Genomic DNA, 27,107 nt, shown 5'->3' on the forward strand with positions numbered 1-27,107 from the left:
AAGAATCTCAATGAGCTCAGCAGTGCTGATCCTAGGATCAGAACCCCACTGGATGGAAGACCTAGTGATGTATGACATGACGTCATCCAAGAGAGGAGACTCATCATAAGGATAGATACGGTCCTGGACCATGGGTGCCCTAAGAGCAGCAGCCACTACCGAAGGGGTAATGGTGAACTCTACACCTCGTATCCAACACTTAACTAGAGTGTTGGAATCATAGACGTGGATAGAGAAGTTCGAGTAGAACTCTCTAATCAGGGTAACAAAAGAAGGATGGTCTATATCCAAAAGAGGCAACCAACCCCTACGCTCAAAATTAGCCCTAATGGCAGGATCAAGCTCATCTAACAAAAGATTCACACACAGAGCAAAAGGAGCAACCTAAAATGTAGGTAGGGTTTTCCCTTTTATACTTAGGGCAAAACATAAAACCCTACATGTCATATGGACTTAAGGCTAAGTTGGAAAATTCTGCAGAAAAATGTTCTGCCAGAATTTTGATTGGTCGAGTCTAATTCTCAATCGATCAAGCCAGGCAAAATCATACTATAACTTCTGCAGCAAATTGATTCCAACTTTACATAAAACACATACACTTTGAGCAAGTCTAAACAAGACTATAAAACCTGTTTTGATCATGGTTTGCTAATAATAAAAATTAAAGTTCTAATACATTAGTTCCTAAGTATATAAAACGCATACACGTCTTATTATCAATGTTGCAAGTTACATCTCTTCAAAAGTTTAGTTAAATAAAATTTTTCTTGGACTTCTATTTTTATTTGTAAGGACCTAATATATTGTTAAGGGGACCAAAGTTTAAGAATAAAATTTGGCTACAAACTTTGTTGTAGTCACTCTCACTAAATGAATTAACATTATTACATATTTTAAAAATCTAATCAATGAATTGCATGTTCTCTATATTCTTAAAACACGTTAAAAATTTCATGCTAATCGGATGTTATTTGCCATTTGATCTATAAAATTATTTTTTATATATAATTTTAGATAACAAAAACTTGAAATTTAAATATTTGATTGATGACATAGTTGTTGATATTTTATCTTCTTGAAATGTTGCAAGTACGAAGGATTTAAGAAGAAAATATAATTAAATGATGGATTTGTTAAAATTCACATTTAATAAAAAAAATATTGAATAGAGTTGTAGCCTTAATCTACAACCATGCTTATTGCCAAATTTTGTCCATAATTTAATTATATTGGGCCTAAAAAAAAATTTAGGGTAGTCACAAAGTTTTTTTAAAGATAAAAAAATCATAAATTTTTAATATTTATAAGTAATAATTGTATTTTTTTTCCAAGTCAAGGTGGTCCTATGACCATCCTAAACTCTATGTAGAGCTGCCCCTGGGTACAAGAGAGTGAGAGCAAGAGCTAAAGGGAGAGCAAGAGCGAGAGCGTGAAAGAGAGCATGTAACATATTTTGGATTGTGGGATACTGTAGCTTCTATATAATATGGGGTTACTTATTTTCAACAGTAGTAAACGACTATTGATAAAAACTTTTTATCCATATAATTTTTTTGACCCCTTTTTGTCCATGGTGCTGAAACCTGAAGAAAAAGCTGAAAATATATTTTTTTTCTAACCCTTTTTTCAAAAGTTATGTGAACCGTGGAAATAAATATGCTAATTATCTTGCTTTCGCTCCACAGTTGCATATAACTCTAGAAAATTAAGGTTTCTATCAACAGTTTTTAGCGACCATAGATAAAAACATGTTGAAATGCTCATATTGTTTGTAGTGCTAGTCTGATTAGGATACTTACCATTTAAAATGCAAGTTATTTATACTGACCTCCTTTAAATGAACTAAAAATACTTTAAAAAATCTCAGAATTTTATTTAGAGGTGAGCTTGATAGTTCAAGTGAATAAATAGAAAGTTCGAGATTTTTTAAAGTTTGTTTTTAGTCATTCAAGAGAGGTAATTGTAGATAGTTCGCATTTTAAGAGAAATAAATGTCTTATTCAAAGCTAGAGGAGTCATGAGTATAATAGCAGAAAAATCTCAAAAGACATCAGTGCAATTTTCTTGATTATAAATAGTAAGTTGATATATATATATATAGTAAGTTGATATATATATATATATATATATTAAACACCAAGGAGCTTTCTTGAATAATTAATATAACATATAGAGACACACTTTAACCCCTAAGTCCAATAGGTATGTGCTCAATTATGTTATATTAACCACTCATTCTTCTCATCTTTATTCAATGTGAGACTTCACTCACACGTGTAACCCAACAATCTCCCCCTCATGTGTGAGTCTCTACCTCTCTGTGGGCTTCAAGCCCTCTTTATGGGTCATAAACAAGTCCTACTCACTCTCTCTTGCCTAATGGGCTTTTCTCTTCATCAATGCATCATCCATGGGTCTCTCGTACGCCATCCATGGGAACCATGTGTCAACCTCACATGCACATCCATGGGAACCCCGCACGTCCATGTCCATGGGAATCTTTCTTTTCTTTCTCCAGGATCTTTGTGTATGGGCCATTTAGGCTCTCTCCATGAACACCTCACCACCATGAGCTCTAATACTACTTGTTGGGAAGATAAATACCATGGAGAGTTTCCTTGAATAATTAATATAACATATATAGACACACTTTAACCCAAAAGGCCTAAGCCCAATGGGTATGTGTTTAATTATGTTATATTAACCACTCATTTTTCTCAGCTTTATTCAATGTGGGACTTCACTCACACATATCGACTATCCAGAACAGTTTTAGTAAAAACAAAATCGAATCATGTGACAAAGTTTGACGTTGACCATTATCCTACTATAAAATCTTTATTGGAGACAAATCACAAATGTATTTCAGAAGAAAAAATCGATTCGCTCTGTTTGTTTTTCTCGAAAGAAAAGTTGTCTTCTTGCAAGAAACATTGAATATCTGCACATCTTTTATATTCTTCTTCTTCGCTTTTGTTTGAGCAGGTTACACAGTCAACGATTCCCTCTTTTCTTTTCTTTTCTTCTTTCTTTTTATTTATTTATTTATTTTTAATTTTATTTATTATTTTATTTTTAATAATATTATCTCTCCTTAGTCCTTAATGTTAACTTTATCAATCTTCTTTCTGGAAGCATGTCTCCTTTACAGAACAAAATTGGCTTTTGTCCTTTTTAAAAAACCAATCTAGCATTTTGTCTCATTTCCCAAACTAATTAAGAAAATGTCCCTATTTTAAAACTTGACTTTCTCAAAATCGAGTTAAAATATATATATATATATATATATATATATACATTTGGAGGCCTATAGTGGCGTTTAGTAACTTGATCTTCATGAACTCGAGTTCAATACAAGTTTTTACTTCTTTTTTTTACCTATAACTCGAGTTCATGGAACTCGAGTTACAAAACGCCACTATAGGCTTATTAAAATGTCACTATCGATTCCTTAAAGTACCACTTTAGGGTTTAACTTGATTTTGAGAAAGTCAAGTTTCAAAAAATGGACATTTTCCTAATTAGTTTAGGAAATAAAACAAAATGCTGGATCCTTTTTTTCAAAAAGATAAAGGCCAATTTTTTCCGTATTTTACATATATTTCTTATTACTTTTTAAGTACAGAGAATTTATTGCCTGTTAGGTAATCGATTAAAATAAAGTATGTGTGCTAACTTTTCATAAATAAATAAATAAGAAAACTTTTTTTTTTTTTTTTTTTGGAGATCAAACGATAGATAAATAAGAAAACTAAAAGTAAAGTATATGTGTTACCCTAGCTAGGTTAAAGTGTGATATGCTCTGTGTAAGAAGGAGACACCGAATATGGACTATCATTACTTACATGTTGGGTTTCATTACGTCATCACCTTTTTGTAAAAGATAATATGCATCAAGATATTTGAGTTTCATTGATTCTTACTGTTCAATTTGCTCACAAGAATGCCCTTCGTGTACTAAGGAATAAAAATGAAAATGGTAGTAAATGGTGGGTTTAGCTTACTTTCATTATTTTTTTAACTGAAAATCTCTTTTTATTTTAAATACACAATGACAAGTGGTGGTGGATTTTGAAAGAAGATTTTAATTAAAAAAATACTAAAGATAAGCCAAACCCGTAAATAATTAATAATGTAAAGGTTAATCGTATGTTAAATTAGATTTTTTTTCTTTCTTTCCCTAATAGACGTGTGTAATTCTTGATGAACCTAATTATTCCTTGGGTGTGTATTATCCATTATATGCAGAACCTTATGGATTTTCTTGAAACTATAAGTACCATAAGTCTATATTAGATCAATTCTTTAGGGTTAAAACTAAATTATCTTATTTAGTTATTATCATGTAAAGAGGGAAGGTAATAAGTTAGCACATTTCCTTGCACGTAGAGCAGTTTTATCTGCAGATTTGAATGTTTGGGTGGAAGAACTACCCGAGGACCTGGATGCTGTATTCCAGGGTGATTTAGCGGTGTAATTTTATCATGTGTTTTTCTCTATTCAATAAAGCATCTCTTACCTTTATCTCAAAAAAAAAAAAAAATAAAATAAAATAAATTATCTTATAATAAGACTGGATTAAGATGCATTTGGCAAATAATACGTTCATATTTTAAGTAATTGCCTTCAATTAGGAAGCACTAACGACCGTATATAATATGAAATTTATCATGCAAATACCGTCGGTTACTTCTTTAATTTATTTCTTTTTTTCTCTTTTCCTCTTTTGCACTCTCTCTCTCTCTCTATGACTCACTATTCCTTTTTTTTTTTTTTTTTTTTGAGGGGGACTATTCCTTTTATTATTTAGACATTTTACACCTCTCTCCAATTTTTTAATCTGGATAATAGAAGCTTCTCAGTGGGGGCTGGTCCAATTTTTTAGACCAACAAAAGATTACAAGTAAAGGGGCCTGGAATCATCTCTTTCCAAAACTTGGGCCGCTATATAGTTGGAGCACATCTGTACATTTGTTTGTTCGGTATTGGGCTAGCTAATATGTATAGTACCCAATCACCTAGTAGTGGGCGCATCTAAAATCTCAATTAACTCTAGATTATAACCATTTCATCTTTTCTCACGTATCAACTTTTAACGGTTGTATCTATTTAATAAACCATAATATATATATATATATATATATATATATTTGTTCTTATTTTCTTCTCCTATAATTTCTAAGTTGCTAAAAGTTTTAATTTGATTAGAATCTAAATTCTTCATCTAATCCTTATTTTTATGTATAGTGTATTATATATAAAAAAGGAATTTTAACAAAAAATGCAACTTACATTAAAAAAATAAGTGTTTTAACAAAACATGCAACTTACATTAAACAAAATGTAAATTTAGTTGGTTTTATTCTTTGAGAAGAAAATTTAGTTGGTTGATGCCATACAACTACAACCTACAATTGTGTCTATTTAAATATTCTCAACAAAGCCTAAATTAATAGGATAGAAAGAAAAAAAATCCAAGCATAAAATATTAAAATGTGTAGTTGTGTACATAGAAGTATAGCTAATCCTATGAATTAAAAGAAAAAAAAATCAATAGGAGGATATACACACGGGAGGAATTAATAATAAATTTGTTATTTACTTTTTTCCAAATATATTTTGCTTTAATTTATTCATTTTTTGGATAAATATCAAATTTTTGGATAACCAAAAAAAAAAAAAAAAAAACCTAATAACATTAAACTTGATCTTTACCGTATAATAGAATAAAAAATTGTAATTAACGTTAACAACTTGATTTTATGGTATTTGATTTTAAATAAATGCCTTCTCTTTTTTGCTTATAACCACTTCTTTACAATTTAAAATTATTTTTTAAATAAAAACAATTTCTTATTTTATTATTATTAATTTATTTATTTTTGTTTAAGTTTACCAAGGTTGAATTTTTGTTTGTTGGATATATATATATAGGAATGATTATGGATAATAGCTTTATTATACCATGACTCTCATCTTTAAATTTTCTAGTCACTATAAATAATAACGCCAAATTCATGATTATTTTCATTAATATTTTGAATGTCCAAGTATCTATCTTTTTTTTGGGTTATTTGTTTTTCTCTCAAATTCAGTCCCTCTTCGCTTCAAAAAATAAATTCCCAATTTCTTTTATTTTTTTTTTTTTATTATTCATGTTGTTTTTTGTTATTTTTCAAGGAGTTTCTTTGAGGTTATGAAGCACCCGATCAAAATTTTTTCTCAAGAAAATTTATTGAAGTTTATATTTACACATTTTGTTTTGATAGGGTGAAATACTGTGCCTCCTCCCTCACTTTCAAAGACAAAATTTCAATTCTTACATAAGTTTATCTACCTTTTTTTATTTTATTTTTTTATGTTTACTAGTTTGGGTTGTTCACAATTCTTAACTATTACATTGAAGTTACCACTTAAATGTGCTTTCATTTTTTTTTTTTTTTAAATTATTGAATTTAAGTTTTTTTCATTTAAATATGCACTTGAGTTTTAATTATACAAACTCCCTTTATATTTTTCAGGCATCTCCTTTTATATAAGTTACATAGTTATCTACCATATTCCATTCAATTAATTTTGGACCTATATATGATTTCTTTTTCTTTTTTTAATTAATCTTACACAATATGCATTCATTATATAACTTAAAGTAAAAGGTTACTTAAAAAAAGAGAGTAAAAGATTATTTTATTTTTATCATCTTTTTAATTTTAATTATATAGATTTTTTTTTTCATCTATATAAAACTGAAGCCTTTGACTTCTTAGGGATAGGTTTCAATTTCTTGAGAGGGTTAGGATTCATTGTCCTCACAAAGAGGAATGAGCTTGCCACTTTTCACCTAGGGAAGTGTGCTTCTATGAGGCTGTTATCCAGTGTGGTCTTAGGTTTTCCATCCACCCATTCATTATGGTCCACGAAGCTTTTGAGTCATTTCAACATCGCTCATTGGCAACTTATGCCAAACTCGTGGAGGATAGTAATCAGTTATATGGAGATATGGCTAGCTACCACTGAAGGAGACATGATCAAGGTGGATGAGTTCATGTACTTATATCGTCTAAAGAAGTCAAAAGAATATGGGTACTACAAGCTTGTGCCCTGGGTCAGGAAGGCTGGGATCGTCATCAATCTACCCTCGTCCTTCAGATACTGGAAATTCGGGTTCTCTTTTATGTTTGGGGACGACTAGGAAACTCCTTCCAATGAACTCCAGGGTGACATACCTAGGTTGCTCCGTCGTTGAAGAGCCTAGAGTCTAGGTGCGTCGTCCTTCCGCAAGTCTTTCCCTCCATACTCTTCTTCTTTTTCCCACTTTAATCATTGCTAACCTTTTTGTTTGTTGCATCTGCGAAGTAAAGAAGCATTTGAAGCTCAAGAGCAGATACAAGAGGCGCATAGAGGCAGCTATTGAGTACGTTAAGACGATTGATGATTTCGATGACTTGGTCAATTCGAAAACCTTGGCTCGTCACTACTTGGGTCCAAAGCCTTCTTCCTACGTTCTGCGCACCATCAAGATTGAAGAGAAGAGTAAGTGTTCATTTTCTTCGTTGCTGACTTGGATTCTTTTTTCTTCATTTTTTTTTTTACAAGTGTTTTTCTTCCACAAAGATGACGACAAAGTTTAACTAAGAAATGTATGCCAAGATGAGGGAGAAGAAGAACGAGCCTTTTTCCAACCTCGAGAAAAGGGTGATGCGCATCGTGGAGAAAAGGAATCCTATTACCCCTGCTACCTCCGTCCCTAAAGCAACGAGAATAGCTTCCTTGGCCATCTCGATGGAGGAGATTACTCCACACACGAAGAAGCTGCGCGTGGCAGATAAGGGGAAAGGGAAGGCTAACTTGCGATCATCCAGTGTTTGGGATGACATTGGCCTTGTGCTGACGAGGGCACAAGATGCCTTCACTACTGAGGATCTTAAGGCCCTTTCTAGAGTGCCCTCCAACGAGCTTGTGGGTCGTCACATCCACAAACTCGTCCAGGTAATATTCTTGTACAATTTACCCTTCCCTTTCTCTTTTTTTGCATGGTTCTAAAAGTCAGATCTTCATTTCAGGTTCTGGGGGAGACCATTCATATTGCCTTGGAGTACTTGAGCCAGGAGGCTAAAGTCACATCCTCAGATTCCAAGGTATAGGTTCTGGAGGTAGAGTGCTCGAAGTTGAGGAAGGATCTCATCTTGGCCATGGATGAGGCCAACATCGCCAAGGAGAAGGTAAAGGTCCTATCTGACAACTTGAGGGCTGAAAGGCAGTTGACCTTAGAGAAGAAAGAACAACTCCAGGCTACCAAGGAAGGAGTAAAGACCATTGTAGTTAAGTCCATTGAGGTCTTTCAGCATACTGACAAGTATAATACCGTGCTCTTCAACTGGTATTGTCAAGGCTTCGAGCTTTTGCAGCGGTATCTCGTCAAGCACCTGGCTGGTGTGGACTTAGAAAGCCTGGACTTAGAGGTGGTGGACAAGGAAATGGCTATAGACAAGGCTACCTAGGCTGCTGCCATTGCTTAGGAGGGAAATGCTCTAGAGGCTACTGAAGCTGGTGGCGAAGAGGCTGATGTTTGAACCCGTTTATTCTAGATATCTATGTTTTTCTTTTCTTCCTTTTTTTTTTTTTTTGGGTGCCCAGTATGCTTTTGGGCTTTATATTCTAATGTCAGAACAATATTTCTTGCCCAGTGTTTTTGGGCTTTTAATTCAAACGGAATATATTTATTCTTACTTGTTTACTTCCCTACTTTCGTTAGTTCATTCTTCATTATGCTTATTACTTTTTGTCTGTACGCAACTAATGCTTTTCCCATAATCTTCACCTATTTACCCTTAGATTAGGAGTTTGGCTAATTAGACTTCGTCAGTGATTTACATCTGTTTAGGCAGAATCTTATCACTTAATCAATTTTTTAGGTGACTTACACCCATTTAAGGAATTTTGTAGTTTGGCTTTGTCGGTGATTTACATCCATCTAGGCAGAATTTTATCACTTGGCCAATTTTTTAGGTGACTTACACCCATTTAAGGGATGTTGTCATTTGGCTTCGTAAGTGATTTACATTTGTCTAGGTAGAATCTTATCACTTAGCCAATTTATTTATTTATTTTTTCAATTTATAGACTCGCATACAGTACATTGGAATGTTGGCTGAATAGTACTTTTTAATGCTTAATTTCAAATGCGAATACAATCGTCTGTTACATTTATTGATGGTACTTCTTCAAATGCTTACTATTCCTTAGTCACAATAGTTTCTTCATGTCCATTATTTCTAGGTGATAGTTACCCTGTCTTGAGTAACTGATGACCTTGTAAGGTCCTTCCCAGGTTGGACCAAGCTTCCCCTGGGTTGGATCCTTAGTAGCCGACTTTGTGTAGGACGAGGTCTCCTATGTTAAGTCGTCTGAGCTTCACTCTCCTGTCATAGCACTCGGCCATCTTCTGCTAGTGCTTTGCCATCTTCTAAGATGCTCTGTCTCTTACTTCGTCCAGACAATCTAGGTTGACTCTTAGCTGATCTTCTAGGATGCTCCGTCCCTTACTTTGACCAAAATTACTGCCCCGGTGCCATAGGTGAGCTTGAAGGGGGTTTCTCCTGTTAGGTAGTTCCTTTGGCTAAGCGCCCTTTACTTCCTCCAACCGAGTTTTGATGATCTTGAGCAGTATCTGATTCATCACTTCCATCTATCTGTTGGATTGAGGGTGACCAGGGGATGAAAAATTGGTTCTTGATCCCCAATCTCGAGCAAAAGTCTTTGAAGCCTTGGCTGTTAAACTGTCGCCTGTTATCTGATATGATTGTCCTTGGTATCTTGAATCTGCATACTATTTTTTCCACATGAAATTTTGGATCTTTGCTTCTGTGATAGTTGATAGTGCTTCTACTTCAACTCGCTTGGTAAAATAGTCAATAGCAACTAGTAAAAACTTTACCCGTCTTTTACCTTAGGGAGTGGGCTCACAATGTCAATTCCCTACTAGGAAAATGGTCATGATAAGGTTATTGGCATCAATCTCTTTATTGGGATGTGTTGAACATTTCCAAATATTTGACATTTGTTGCATCTCTTGACGAACTCCCTTGCATCCTCCTACATGGTAGGCCAGAAGTAACCTATTCTAATGATCTTACTTATCAAGGACTATAGGCTTGCATGGTCTCCACATATTCTTTCGTGGACCTCCTCTAGGATGTATTCAGCTTCACCCTCGTTAATGCACTTTAGGTAGGGCATGGAGAAGCCTTTTTTTTATAAGAAGTCGTTCAAGATAGTGAACTTGGCTACTTTCTTCCTAACTTTCCTGGCTTCCTCGACATCCTATGGAAGCCGTCAATCTTGAAGGAATGATAGAATTGGTGTCACCTAGCTGCTTTCACTCTAGATTGCGAAGGTGAGAACCTCCTTAATGTTGGGACGTTTCTAGACTTCCATCTTTAAATCTGTGTTCGTCGGTCCGACATCTAACGTCTCTTGCGTCGCTATCTCGTCTTCCTCCATATTCTAGCTTTAGGGGACCTATATATACTCGACCTGATCAAATTCTTAGGCCAAATGCCTCATCAGCCTCAGGTACTTCTGCATTCTTTCCTCGTTTACCTCGTATTCCACCTTTATTTGCCCATAACTAGCTTTAAATCACTTTGGAAAAGCAAGTTTTTGGCACCCAACTCCTTCCCAACCCTAAATCCTATTAGTATTTCCTCGTATTCAGCTTCATTGTTGGTGGCAGGAAACATCAGTTGAACTCCGTACTTGAGCGTCTCTCCTTCTAAGGTGATGATAATGACCCCTACTTCACCCCTCTTTCAGGCTGATGACCTGTCAGTCTGGATCGTCCAACTTTTTGCTTCGTCCAATGCCCTGTCCTCGTCTAGGATTGTGAACTTAGCAAAAAAATATGCTAGTGCCTATGCCTTGATAGCTATTCTAGGGTGGTACTCAATGTTGAACTAGATAAGATAGATTGCCCACTGAATCATCCTGTCTACAGCCTCGAGCTTGTTCATTAACTTCTTTATGGGTTGGTCTGTCATCACTAGGATAGGATTTGCCTGGAAGTAGGAGCCCAACTTTCGTGAAGCTACAACCGAGGCGAATGCAATCTTCTCAATCCGTGGGTATTTTGTTTCAACTCCTTGGAAGGCTTGACTGAAGTAGTAGACTGGGAGTTGTGTTCCATCCTCCTCTCAAATCAAGCTTGCACTCACGGATGTGGCTGACATTGCGAAGTGTAAATATAGTTTTTCTCTGTCTTTGGATGGGCTCAGTAGGGGTGGACTGCTTAGGTAGTGTTTGAGCTCTTGGAAGGCTTTTTCACATTCTTCCATCTAGGTGAAGGCTTGCTTCAACATTTTGAACAAGGGCGAGCACTTGTCTATTGCTTTAGAGACGAACATGTTGAGTGTTGCTATCCTTCCTATGAGCTTCTGGACTTCCTTCACTATCTTGGGTGATATCACCTCTAGTATGGCTCACACCTTCTTTAGGTTTGCTTTTATACCTCTCTAGGACACTATGAACCCTAAAAACTTCCTAGATGCTACCCCAAAGGTGCACTTGCTAGGATTCAACTTCATCTAATACTGCCTGAGAGTAACGAATGTCTTTTCAAGGTCGTCCAAGTGTGCAGACTCTTCCTTGCTCTCGATGAGCAAATCATCTATGTACACTTCCATGTTCCTCTCGATCTATTTGCTGAACATCTTGTTTACTAACGTCTAGTAGGTCATTCTTGCATTTTTCAGTCCGAAGGGCATTACCTTGTAGTAGTAAAGCTTTTGGCTTGTGATGAAGGCAGTCTTCTCCTACCAATTTTATCTAGTTATATCCCGAGAATGCATCCATGAATGTAAGGATCTTGTGTCCTGCTGTGGAATCCACTAGCTGATCTATCCTTGGCAAGGGAAAGTTGCCCTTTGGGTAGGCCTTGTTTAGGTCCGCGAAGTCTACGCACATCCTCCACTTTTGATTTGCCTTCTTTATGATATGCATGAAATATATACAATAAAATACCCTCATATTTGCATCTTTAGCCTTATTATTATGGTAATTTGTGACTGGTTATAATATATCTTTGTTTTATAGGTTATAAGGGCTTTGCATGGTTACAAGAATTATTGGAAAATAAGAAATATGAAGAAGAAGCAGAGCAAGTGAAGTGTAATTGACTATGCCGAAACTATGAGGTGGGCCAACTGATTCAAGAAGGCAAATGGTAGAGAATTGTAATTTGCAAGCCTGGAGACAAGTGAAGGAAAGAAAAATAAAAATAAAAAGAGTTGGATTAATGCTAAGCTGACATGATGAAGAAATAGAAGTTTAATTATGTGGAGTCTACAAGTGGGCTTGTGGTCTTTATGCATAGTTGCTAAGTGGGCCTCTTTCTTACATAAAGGAATTGCACGTTAGAATATATAGTAGAGGTATTTCTGGGCCATTTGGGTTTATAACTTGTGAAACTCCTCAAGTCAGCATGTGGTCCAAGCATCAAAAGCTCTAGTTCCACTTGTATTAGGATAAGGCATAGTATCAGGCGGTGTAAGTAAGTATATAAATAGAGAGCAAAACAGAAAAATAAGGGGCAACTAGGACTGGAGTGCAAGTAGCAGCACGTAGTTTCTTTTATGGCTTTTCTCTAGCACTGTGGCGATTTCTTTCTCTATTTTATTTGTCTAGTTTAATGTTTAGTATTTTATTCTTGTGTTTTATTTCAATTACCATGAGTAGCTAAATTTATAATTAGGGTTGAGGATGAAACCTTGTGAAGGATTATTAGTAATATTTATGTGATTTGATTTCCCACAATAGTTGTTCTTTAATGATTTAAATTGTTCTTGCTTCATATTAATTGACTAAGATGAGATTCTAGATATGAGTTCAATCATGTTTTTCTCATGATTTAGGATCTTTCTTAATTAATTGAATGTTTAGTTTATTATTTCTTGATAATAAAATTGGATATCTCTGGTGATTTGTTTGTCAACGAATACAATTGATGATTTGGTTTTATACTTATGAAGCAAAGAAGAACATGCTTTAGATTTTTAAACATAAGTTTTAATGATGATATTTTCCATGATAGCAACATTGATTTCTACATTATCATGCAGTGGTTAGGAAAAATTAATGATCAGAAATATATACTAATATGTCTTAGAAGGCAGATTCCAAAACTTTAATTCCTTTCTCTAGATTGTTTACATCTCTTTATTGCTCTATAATATATCTTTTAATTATTTGTTTAGTCTACTTAATTCAAAACAAACAATTTTTAGTAAACTAGATTAGGATTAATTTGGTTAAGATTTGATTAATTTTCCTATGTTCATTCAAGTCCCTGTGGGTTCGACCTCGTTCTTGTCAAACTATATTTCGATACGGTTCGTACACTTGCAAGTACTTTAAAATTTCACAACACTTTACTAGGACAACATTGGCCAGCCAGTCCGGGTAGTAGACATCACGAATAAAGTCCGCTGCTAGCAGTTTGTTAACTTCACCCATGATTGCCTGGTTTCGTTCTGGAGCAAAGACTCATTGTCTCTATTGGATGGCTTTTTCTCGGGGTCTACATTTAGCTTCTGTTGGATGATCTTTGTGGATATGTTTGGCATATCCTCGTGACTCCATGCAAAAATGTCCAAGTTGTCCTTAGAGAATTGGACTAGTTTCTTCTTAATCTCTGTGCTTAGACTTGTCCCTACCCTTATAGTCTTCGTTGGCTCTTCGTCTACCAGTTCCACGGTCTCCAGGGCTTCCACCTTCTCTTCCTCTTTCTCCTCGATCATCCATGTACAATTTTCCTTTACAGCTAACACTAACTGGTAGAATTCCCTAGCTAGTACCTAATCTCCCTTTACTTCACCTACACCATTTTTTGTTAGGAATTTTACCTTCAGGCAATAGGTGGATGTGGCTACCTTCTAGCAGTTAAGTGTAGGCCTTCCAATTATTACATTGTATAAGGAAGGATAGTCTACCACCAGGAAGTCGAGTTGATGAGTTAATTGTTGCGGGTAAGATCCCATTGTGCCGTTAGTGTCACTGTGCCTTTAGGATACACTCTATTCTCCTAGTGTTGAATACTTCTATCATGAGCATTATGACTAGGGGGTCGTCATGTGGCTGCTTCACTCCTTTGGCATCTTCTTCTAAGAACAAGATTTCTTTGTCTGTCCTCTTTTGCTTCAGGGTTGGTATCCTATGAATGCTGTTTACCTGCCTCTGCTGTGACTTCTTGAGAGATCTGAATGACCCTCCTATGGATGGTCCTCCTACAATCATCTTTATCCCCCTATTGCACTCTATGAATGATGGGACGTGTGATCCTTATCCCTCGCAGAAGCCTCGTGCTTGTCCTTGTTATCAACTCTGGACCTGTTGGAATCTTCCTTCTTCAAAAATTTCTCCAACTTCCCTTTTTTGAATTAGCTCCTCTATTTGCTCTTTTAGGTCTTTACAATCTTTTGTGTGGTGGCCATGGTCCTTGTGAAAGCGGCAGTACTTCTTCTTGTCATGCACGTTGGGTGACAAGTGTAATTGCCTTGGCCATTTTAGGTAATGCTTGTCTTTAATCTACACCAAAATTTTATCAAGAGGCATAACTATGGGGGTGAATTTTACCGTCCGAGGGGCTTTATTGTCCTTCCGTTTGTTCACATCAATGCCCTAACGATCTCCACGCTCCCTTTTTGTCCTCTCCGGTCTTCTTCATTTCTTTCCCTCTCGTTGGGCTCCCTATTGCCGCTAGGGCATCTTCAGCATTCATATACTTCTGCGGCTTCAGGAGCATTTCCACCATTGTCCGAGGGGGACTCTTCACAAGGGAGACCATGAACTCCCTAGATTTCAACCCAGCTTTAAAGTTCGTTCTCTTGAGTGAAATGCTTCACATATGACCCCAGGGTCTCCTTTTCTCCTTGTTTGATGGTAAGCAAGTGTGTTAGGACATGTGAATCTTGTTAGGAACATATATCAATATAGAATTGGCTAATCGTTTGACAAAATGCACTTTACTTGTAATTGGGTAGATCTAGGATGTGTTTAATACTTTAAGGAACAAGATTTCAAGTTCAAGTGTTAAACCCATGCAAATCTATCCAAGAAACGAGTGAAGAAGTGTTGGGTTTTAAAACTCGACAACTAGTACCTATCGAAGTTTAAAAAGATGTTTAAGGCCGATACTCAATAACTACTCGATAGATAGGGTATTTGTCGAGGTTTATGAAAATCAGTTTTTCAGATCTAATTACACTCCAATTTGTTAATAGATGTTTTGGCTTTCTTTTCTCACAACCCTAAACATATATAAGGATTGTTTTAAGGGCTGTCACAGCTAATGTAACTCAATGCAAAAGTTTTTCACAAGCATATTGTGAACCAGAGACATATGCCTTAGTTCATCTTTCTATTCAAGAAGCTGCTGTGTTTGTACACCATAGGGTTTTGTAACCAAGGAGCTTTGTGATCTTCATCGTGTTGATAAACTGAAGAACTTTGTAGCCAACATCTTTCTCAAGTTGCTGAGTAAGCCACGTACTGGGATCCACTCATCGAATTGGTTAGTCAAGTACTGGGAGCCATGCATTGAAAGGAGAGATTGTCACTACAGAACAAGTCTAATTTGGTATTGAGGTAAGGGTTCAACTGTAGGTTGGTATAAGGTATTGGGATTCCTTTACTTATAACCGCTTGTTGTGATAATAGTGAATTCTTGGGAGTGGTGACCTTAAAATCACCCAGTGAGGTTTTTGCTATGTAGGTTTTCCCCATTCATAAATAAATCACCGTGTCAATTTATTTTCCACTGCATTTTAACTTATTTGGTGATTTGTTTGTGCTACCACACTTATTGCATGCAAATTGAATTAATTAATTAACTTGGCTAATTAACTGGTTAATTCATCACAAGGGGTTAATACATTCTTGGCCTATCAAGTAGTATCAGAGCAAGCACACTCGGATTAAGGTTAATTTTTGCTATGTGATCCATTAACCCCTGTTTGTCATGGATAGAGGATAGTCTCTCATTATACCTCCTTTATTTGATGACACTAACTATGCATACTGGAAAGTACACATGAGAGCATTTTTACAGTCATTAGATGAAAATGTGTGGCAAGCTGTGGAGATAGGCTAGACCAAGTCGAAGGAAGCATCAGCTGATTGGGATGATGCTAAGAACAAGGCGGTAAATTTCAACAATAGGGCATTGGATGCGTTATTCAGTGTAGTCATGAATGAGGAGTTCAAAAGATATCCTCTACTGAAACTGCTAAGGAAGCATAAACCATCCTCCAAACAACCTATGAAGGAACTAAGGCTATCAAGGATTCGAAGCCTCTAAGGCTTACTACAAGCTTTAAAGAAATTAAGATGAAGGAGGATGAGTCATTTGATGAGTTCTATGCCAAGCTCAAAGACATAGTGAGCTCAGTCTTTAATCTTGGGAAACCATTCCTGAACCCAAGATTGTTAGAAAGGTGCTCAGGTCTCTACTTGAGAGATTTCATGCCAAGATCACTACGATTGAGGAATCGAAGGATATTGACAAAATTTCTTTGACTAAGCTGGTTGGCAATCTGCATACCTATGAGTTGAGTTTGACAAGAATTGGGAAATCTAGTAAGGGCAAGAGCATGGCATTGAAGGCTAAAAGCGCAGTGACATTAATGAGTCTTCAAATGATGAAGAATCTAAGAAGAAATCCTATATCACTAAGCAATTCAAAATTTTTATGAAGAATGCCAATGCTAAAGGATTTGATAAAGACCGCAAGCAGTCCAGTTCATCTCAGTTCAAGAACCAAGGCAAAGGAAAAAAAGATACTAGGGATGGCAGTTAGTACATTATTCCCTTAGGACCAAAATGCTTTGGGTGTCAAGGTTTCAGTCACATGAAACAAGAGTGCCCTACGTATCTCAAGACCATTAGGAAGAGCAAGGCACTTTCTACTACCTTGACTGACACTAAGCCTGCAGATGATTCTGATAATAAAGATGATGGAATCCTAAATGCCTTCACTACCACTATAAATCCTATTGAGGGGATTGTTGAAGATGTGGACGAGGAAGAGGACTTGGTGGAGTCTAAATTTAAGAAGTTGGATGGACAAGATGACATCCATATAGCCTATGCAAAATTATACAAGGTCTCAGAAAGACTTGAGAAGTTGTATAGGTTGGCTACCAAGAAGCTCAGTGAAGTGGCGCTTGAATGAGAAGAAATCTCCATGAAGTTTGATGAAGCCAATTAGACCATTGGAGCACTGAGATTTGAGAACAATTTCTTGGCTGAAAAGACTAAGAAACTTGGGGTAGAGCTGGTCCAAGTCAAAGCTTAGTTGGAAAAGACTTCAAGTGCAAAGCTTGATGAGATGCTCAACCTTCAAAAATATGCTTTTGATCAAAGTCAGAGCTCAGTTGGAAAGGACTTCAAGTGCAAAGCTTGATGAGATGCTCAGCCTTCAAAAATATGCTTTTGATTAAACCGGTTTAGGGTATGATTTCTCTTCCCCTACTATTGCTTCTACTAGTACTTATATTTTTTTCTCTCCTACTAATAATGTTGAATCTAAAAATAATGATGTGACAAATGTGTTAGCTAGTGAGAACATAGACAAAGGTAAAAACCCTAGGGCTAAGAAGGGAAACACTCAAAAGCCTAAACAAAAGAAGCAGCATCTCTATCATCACTGTAGTGCAGCTGGACATACTCGACCTAATTGATCTAAGTGGTTAACCACTCACAGAGCAATAGTATGATCACATCAGGAAACCAGAATCAGCTTCCATCCTCCTTTGCTTTTCTTGGAAATCTTTTCAAAGCCTTCATGTTCCTTTCGAACTTGAACAGTTTCAATTCTTCTCCCTTATCATCGGATCAAGGGTTTGCTAAATAGAAAGGTTCTTCTAAGGTGTGAAAGGAAAAATGCTTCAAGTGATTTAGACACTTTTTCTCTCTCTCCCCCTTCTTGTTTTTGTTTTTGCATTACTTGTGTGTTTTGCTTTCTTGTTTTAAAGTCAGTCTAGTTTTATGCATTGCTTTGTTCAACATGTTTTTGTTTGTTTACTTTTCAGTTTTGCTTTATTTTGATTTTTATAAAATTTTAAAAAAATTAAATATTAGAAAAATACAAAAACAGTGTGTGTTTATGTACATTGGTACTTATGTACCTTGGATGGCCATTGAAACAAAGTTTTCTAAACTTTGTATCTTTTATAGCTTAGATGAGTATTTCTATGCACAACTAAGCAAGTGAGATTTATGGCTTATGTTTATGATGAGTAAGATTAAGTAATCTCTTGTACTTAACACTCGTATCACTCTTTTTGATGGGAAGGACTAGAAAATTCTAAGAGAAAGGTATAAATAACCATCTCACTACTATTGCCCGCCAATCATGAAATGACATCTGTATGCTTCGGCATAGCAAAAGTGCAATGTCAAAAACTTAACATCATTGGGTATTTCTTTTCTCTCTCTTATATGCCCATGCATGGTTTGCTTAAAAGAAAAATATGCAAAGAAAAATAAAAAACAAAATGAATCAAAATGCTTTATATATGATTGCAGTCGTGTCTTTTAGGAGATGTGGGAGTTATAGGATATAACTCGGAGGTGATAGTCCCTATCAAACATTTATGATTGTGTGTGAGTTAAAATGATTTTCTCATATCTCAAATCATCATAACGTGTAGACACTTATACAATCTTGTGATCTTTTTCACACACAACACGCAATATTCTTTGCTACTCTTGATACATGTGCAGGTACAATGTGATTTGGCTATCACAAGAAATACATGTGTTAATGTATGCTCACTAAATTGTCTTAACTTAGATTTGAAATATAAAATTGGTTAGACTCGTTTAGTGTGTGTGTTTTGGATATAAATGCTTGAGATTTTTTTGATAAGAGATGTTTTTGAGAGCTTAAAATATTGTTTGGATCTTTGGTTGAGTAGCATGCTTGCTTGCATTCATGTCTGTGTTTTACTCTTCTTTGAAAAACTATTTTTAAGCAATCTCAACACCTTTCGACAGCTAGGCTATCTATCGAGCCTTTTGAGCTTCCTTTCTCGATAGTTGTTATCTCAATCTTTATCCATTGAGATTCTTGAGATTCAATCTCAATAGCTTCTTGATAGCTACTCGATCCATCGAGAAAGTTTCTGGATCCTCGATAGCTTCTCAATCCAACGAAGTTTATTTGCTGTGGACACCTCTCGATAGCTACTTGATAGCTCCTTAATAGCCATTTCTCGCATTTTAATTCTCGACAACTCTTGACAGCTCTCGATCCATTGAGAAACTGGAATTCTTATAAATAGGGTCCGTGTGACATTTCTCTCATTTCTCCTCGATCTCTCTCGATCCTTTTGAATTCTCACCTTCCCAAACACCTCTCTCTCACTCCAAACCTCTTCCCCAAGTGATCTTCAACCTCTAGATCATTGTTCTTCTCTGGTATGATCCTATCTCACCTTCCCTAACTTTTGTGGTTTTTGAAAATTTTTGGGATTTTTCAAAATTGTTGAGGTTTTTGCAAAAGTTTTGGGATGGGTTTTTGTTTAAATGATTTTAAATCATTATGCATTGCATAACTTGTGCATTTATACTATATTCTCAAGCATTATAGATGTGTGCTATATATGTTGAATTGTTGTGTGCTATTAGGTTTGGATTGGGCTAAGCCCATGATGATTTTTATGTTGCATATCACATGCTCATGCATTTTCATGCATATGTATCTTCAATTCTTTATATTCTTATATTGATTTGTTTGGTGCTTTTCTACGTGTCTCTCTTTCTCCCTTTCTCTTTTTTGCATTACTCTGCTCTATGGCACCTAAACGCAAATCTACTCCATCCTAGAACCCTCTTTGGTCTGGAGCATCTTCCTCTGATTCTACCCCCTCCCATGTTAGGTTCCGTGATGAGAAGGCCAAGTCAGACTTCTCAGAGAAGTTTTCACGATGAGATGTTCATTCAGAACGCCAAGTCGTTCTATCAGATATTTTTGATGCTGCCCTTCCCACTTTCATCTGCAGTCGGGGTTGGGAGTCATTGTGTGGCATCCTAGTCACTTGTCCCTCCATGGTCATACATGAGTTTTACTCCAATATGCACGGAATCGATACTTTAGCACCTCATTTTGTCACTCGCGTTTGAGGCACATGCATCGTAGTTACTCTAGATATTGTATCCAAGGTACTACACATTCCTAGGGTAGTGCATCCTAACTACCCTAGTTACGATCGTCTGAGGACTGTCTCTATTTTCTAAGACACCTTCATCTTAGGGTGACCGTCCTAACACCCCTTGCTCGAACTTTTTCAAAAGGTCTAAGGTTCCTTACTATGGTGATGACATTCATTCTCCATCTATTGTCTCACTATAACTCCATCATAGAGTCTCATGCTCGATTTTTGTTACCCCTTCTTAAGGGACTTTCTATTGATTTTCCTTTTCACTTCATTCTTTGCCTCATAAATGTCAATAGGGATACGGCGACTCGTGATAAGCTCATTTTTCCTTCCGCTATCACAAGGCTTCTTCGCCATTTTTCTGTCTCCTCTCCCGAGTCTACACACTTTTTGGTTATGTATGTCATAGACGTGGCTACCGTCAGACAGAGCAAGGTCTAACTTCGACCAAAGTGGCCACGAATAGAGACAATAGCTCCTCCTACTTCTTCCGCTCCTTCCACATCTGTACCTTGTTCATCGGCAGGTGATGTGACCTTTTAAGGCGGTCATGGCATAGCTGTAGCGCACGGATGCTCACCTTGACACTCTCAGTGATGAGTTGTGTCAGGTGAATATCTGTGTTAGCCGTATTGCTAGAGAGCAAGCTCACCTTGGTGGCTTCGTAGAGTCTCCCTCTCCTTCTCCAGAGGCATTTGAGGATGAGGATGATGACGATGACTCTGATGACAATGATAATGATGAGGATGAGGATTCTAGCTCGCCTAGTGGCAATCAGATGATTACTTGATTTGCTTACCCTTTGTCACTTATGAAAAAAATGGGGAGTAGTTTTGGATATGAGAGTAGTCATATACATAGGGGGAGAGTTAGCATAGGAGATTTTTGTTAGAGGGAGTGTTTATATATTTTTTTTTAGGGATGTAGTGAGGTTATTATGTATTTTCTTTTCTTTCTTTTACATTTACCTCATGTATACCGGTCTTATGACCATTTGTCATACATTGTACTTAACTTTGGATATATATATATATATATATATATGTTGATGTATGTTATTCACCTATCTTTACATGTGTTTCTTTCTTTCTCTCTTTATGCACATGCTTCTTATATATTGTATGCAATATTTTATTTATGTTTCACACTAAGATGCCGTGATGAGTTTTGTTTAAAGTGTTTCAGAAATACAGGTTGTCAAAGTCTTTCTTGCCATGAACTCTCTTCTTGCAAAATTTTTCAAGAGTTTGTGTTAGGATAGATTTTATTGTATTCAACTAGTGAATATGGGTTGAGTGATTTATGACTTTTCTCATATGTTCATTTATTTGTGGTGGTTTTGTCACGAATTGCCAAAGGGGGAAATTGTTAGGACATATGTGAATCATGTTAGGAACATATGTCAATATAGAATTGGCTAATCCTTTGACAAAACGCACTTTACTTGTAATTGGGTAGAACTAGAATGTGTTTAATACTTCAAGGAATAAGGTTTCAAGTTCAAGTGTTAAAGCCATGCAAATCTGTCCAAGAAACAAGTGAAGAAGTGCTGGATTTTAAAACAGAGTATCTATCGAGGTTTATGAAAATCAATTTTACAGATTTTATTTTACTCCAATCCATGAATATATGTTTGAGCTTTCTTTTCTCACAACCTTAAACATATATAAGGACTATCTTAAAGGCCATCATAGTTGATGCAACTTAATGCAAAAAATTTTCACAAGCATATTGTGAACCAGAGACATATGCCCTAGTTCATCTTTCTATTCAAGAAGCTGCTGTGTTTGTACACCATAGGGTTTTGTAACCAAGGAGCTTCATGATCTTCATCCTGTTGATGAACTGAAGAACTTTGCAGCCAACATCTTTCTTAAGTTAGTGAGTAAGCCACATACTGGGATCCGCACATTGAATTGGTTAATCATGTATTGGAGCCGTGCATTGAAAGGAGAGATTGTCACTACAGAACAAGTGCAATTGGGTTCAACTGTAGGTTTGTATAAAGTACTGGGATTCCTTTACTATTAACCGCTTGTTGTGATAATAGTGAATTCTCAAGAGTGGTGACCTTAAAATCATCCATTGGGGTTTTTGCCGTGTAGGTTTTCCCCAGTCGTAAACAAATCACCATGTCAATTTATTTTCCGCTGCATTTTAACTTAGTTGGTGGTTTGTTTGTGCTACCACACTTACTGCATGCGAATTAAATTAATTAATTAATTAATTTGGTTAATTAATTGGTTAATTCATCACAAGAGCTCAATACATTCTTGGCCTATCAAGGTGGTCTGCCGGCCTTTTCGAGCATTGTTCACCAATGAAGTGGTGTAAAAAGTAGTTGCCCAGTTGCTTGAAGTTGTTGATGGACGACATTGGTAACTTAGTGAACCATTCCCTCGCCGCTCCTTTGAGAGTGGTGGGGAAAGAGTGGCACAATATCTCGTCAGAGGGCTATTAAAGACTCAAAGTTGTCTTGAAGGTGTTAAGGTGGTCCAAAAGGTCCTTTAGTCCGTTGAATGACTCGAGCTGTAGAAGACGAAACTTTGAGGGCAATGGGCATTCTAGGACCGTCATTGTAAAGGGAGAATCCATCCTCCTGACCATCCTGTCCAGGCTCCAGTCTATTTCTTCCTTGATTGCACTCCTTGGCTCGTCCATTTCCTTTCTCATTTCTCTGAAGAGATTTATGCTTGCTCCTTCTGGAGTAGCTAGTCATCGGCGATCATTCCTTCTTTGGTTGTCTCCATTATCATCCCAATTTGTTCTAGAACGATTATCCTCTTACTGCAGCCACAGCCTCATCTCCTGGTTCTATCTCATAATCCTCCACGCTGGCTGTGAGTGTTTTGATTTGTAGAGTTAATGCTACAAAATCTTGGGGAGTGTTGGACTCCATTTGGACTCTTGAGTTGAATGGAACTACGTTCTTGAACCTAAACATGAAAATGTCGTTCCCACAAACAGCGCCAAGCTAATGATGCTGTAATCGACAGTTGAGTAGGTTCGTCTAGATAGGTTAACAACCTCATCCCTATGCCTACACTGTCGTGAAATGAAACCTCTTTGGGTGGTCACTGGTGTGGTACTTGCCATAGAGTCTTTGATGATAAAGTCAGTATATGGAGGCCCAAAGAAAATATAAGAACTAGAAATATCAATGCTACGGCATATGTCCATATCAGAATGTACCTTCTCTAGTTCTGAGGGGTGTTTATATACATGGCTCTATTGCTTCTAGTTGTTGTGGTCTTTATTGTGGCTTTAGTGCTTCTTTAATAACACCCCTTGGGCTCATTATTGTGGGTTTTGATGAGCTTCCAATGATCTAACAGCTAGTTTGTAACTGTCTGAGATATTGAATCCCCTATTAATGGCTTACTTTCCTTTGTCCACAAGGTGGAGGGGTGGACAAAGGTTCTCAATGGGCTCGTTTGGGCAAGGATGTTCATTGGGCCTATTAGAGGTAACACTAATTCTTTACTAGAATTTTTTTTTTTCTCTTCATTTTATGATCTGGGCACAATTTTGCAATAAAACCTAATGGATTGTTGTGTGCAAAATCATATTTTCATGTCCTATTTTTTAAATTGTAATTGATAATTATCATAAATAGCTAGTTGTTTTATTTTATAATTTAATTAGACTGTAATATTAGAGAGGCTCACGTTAGGATTGGGATTAAAGAAATAACTAAATAAAAATTTTTATTTAGGCTGCTGTATTAGAGAGACACACGATATAATTTTTTTATAAAAAAAGACTCACATTAGGATTCAAAAAAAAAAAATGTCTCACGTAAATTAAGAAAGGAAAAAAAGAAAGAAAAAAGAAAGAAAGAGAAGAATAAAAAAGAGGATTGGCATTAGAATTAAGAAACAAAGAGAGAGACTCCCTCTAAGATTCCTCTCTTCCCACCTCAAAACCCTAGCAACTACTATTTCAAAACCCTAAACTTAATTAGGTAAGGCAACCTTCTTTCTTCTTTATTTTTACTAGCGTTTAACCTGCGCAATGCGCGGGATCATTTTATGAGTTAGAAAAAAATCAACTTAATATATTATACTTAAGTGATGGTAAAATATGGAAGGGGGTAGATGGTTAGTTGTTTAGATAATGATGCTAATGTGCAGGTGTTCTTCTAAAAGACAGACATAACCTGGCATCAACACATAATCTAGAAAAAAATGTTAATTGAAATCTCATAAGATATAACTAATTGGTTCAAGGGTTTTTTAAAGGTTGTAGGTTCGAGAGAATATAGTTATTGAAGTATGAAATAAGTAGGAGAGAAACTTGGCTAATAAAATCAATCTGTAAAAAATTTTCCTCTTGTATTAAGAGTTGTCCTAACAACATTTATTTGAAACTTAATCTCTTCCCTTGGTATCTCTATCACATAGGATTAAAAATTCTTAAGTTAGCTAGCGTTCATTATTCCTAGAACTGGTCCAATATTTTCCAACAGCTTCACTTTCAGTCATCACAATCCAAAATTTTTGGTGGTATCTACAGAGGAGCTTGACAAATTACATTGAATTAAAACAGACATGTCTTTTCACAATTAGTTGGAGCCAAACAAACTAACCTTTAATGCAATATAATTGCAATCATGCTGAAACAGTCTTTGAAGGCAAGAGTTACGAAATAAAACTTGAACATAATTAAATCAACGGCTAAACACGTATTCACCACCAACACCACTACAATTTTTTTGCATAGGTGAATCCAAATGTTCAAAGGTTCTACACATTAATTTTTTCACATTTTTAACCCATGGTACTAACAAAAACAAAAAATGCCAGACATAGAATTTCATAAATTTAAAAGATCACAACAAAAATACATATAGAATTTCATAGACTTCATAGAGTGTGTTATAGTTCAGATTAATACATATAGGTTGAAACAAAGACACATTTTTAACCCCGACCAACATTTCTTGTGATTTGTGACAACTGTGTATCAACCACCTGCCATTTGTCAATATTTATCTATAAGTTGATTTGGTTGAAAATACAAAACCATAATATTAGTTAGAATGCCACAAAGATGTAATATTAGCCCAACAAAGATGTAATGGTTTATAGGATATTAGCACTATGATTTAAGTCATTGGTGTTTCAAATACAATCTGATAGTAAAAACATAAAGTAAACTTAGAACAAACAATTATCAATAGAAATCTACCAAGAAAGCCACTAAATATGTTTTTTTTTTTTTTTTTTTAGTAACTAAAATATAATATAGGTTCTGCTAATGACAAAATTCCTTGTAATCCTTAAAATATCATTTGTTGGAGTAATATCAAGACACATAAAATACTTCCAAGACTTATAAATGTGATTTAAACTCAGGATGATTTTTGCAATTTCTATGACACCTATAACAACTATTATTTTGTCTACCCTTTAATTTTTCATTTTCCTTTTCTTTCTTTGACTTCCCTTTATTTGGATTTTTCTTTTTTTCATCTTTCGATTTTTGCAATTTTTGACTTTATTAATAATCAAAGACATGAAATTTGTGACCTAGGAATAAAATCATATAACCAATTGCTGCACAAAAATGAAACTGGCAACTTCATCTTCATCTAACACATATATTAGGTAACTTTAATGCAATGCTTTATTATGTTAATAATGAAAATCTATACAATGCTAACAAAAGAATTATAAAAAATATAAAGAAAAAGATAGAGATAATTTAGTAGAAAACAAACCCGAAAGAGAAAGGACTTAAAGCAATATCACAGTCAGAGTAAATCTTTTCCTTTCACTTGTGGCTCAATTGACCTGAAATTTCATGGAATCAAATAGCTAAACATAGTGATAAGTTTCTGAATTTCATGCTCTTTCTAAGGATGACACCATCATTGCCCAACATTTTCATTAATCTTTGACCTATATCATAGTCAGAGTTAGTCTCTCTCTCCCACCCTCTCATAGTGATTACAAAATTAAGAAAACAATTATAGTATATGAAGTACATTACTACTTACATAAAAACAAAAGGAAAATATAAAAAAAAACTGATACAAACCAGGAGGAGAAAGAAGAAACGGAACAAATTGGCAGATTTTTAAGTGGGGAGTTTTCCTACATGTTGCAATGGCCTTAATTGCAAAGAAAGGTTTAAACCCTCCTATCATTGGCCTTCTTAACCAAAATTCTCAAAAAAGAAACAGTACTCAAGCTAGTTTCATATTCTTAAACACTTCCGCCTTCTGCATAACTTTGATTTTTTTTTTTTTTGGTTGGGCTACCAACCATGGTGCTCAAAAACTTTCAAAAACTACAACATGGCCGTACAAATGAACTGCAAGCAATAGGAAGGGGTAATCACAAATTTAAAAATAGTTAATTTTTTAAGGACCATGCTATCAATAACTTATCAAGGAAAACTCATAGCAAAATGAATTGCATGGTTAACATTGGGAATAAGGCCGAAATCTAACTCTAACATTGGTCCCATAGGCCATGAATTCAATCATGTAGGCCATACTATGTAACTGCAAGCAATAGGAAGGGGTAATCACAAATTTAAAAATAGTTAATTTTTTAAGGACCATGCTATCAATAACTTATCAAGGAAAACTCATAGCAAAATGAATTGCATGGTTAACATTGGGAATAAGGCCAAAATCTAACTCTAACATTGGTCCCATAGGCCATGAATTCAATCATGTAGGCCATACTATGTAACTATTGATTCAGCACATATAGCTGATTACATACATACTTTCAGATCAATCCTCATGCCCCAATTATACAAATGTAAATAACCATATATCTTAGGCAACAAACTTAAGTGGACCTCGAGGCAGCTTGTACAAAACTTGAACATAAGTCCATTCTTAGGACCTAACAGTTGCATCCACTGCAGAAATGCCTA

Source organism: Quercus lobata, chromosome 4 (genome assembly GCF_001633185.2).
Source record: "Quercus lobata isolate SW786 chromosome 4, ValleyOak3.0 Primary Assembly, whole genome shotgun sequence".
Classification (NCBI taxonomy): Eukaryota; Viridiplantae; Streptophyta; class Magnoliopsida; order Fagales; family Fagaceae; genus Quercus; species Quercus lobata.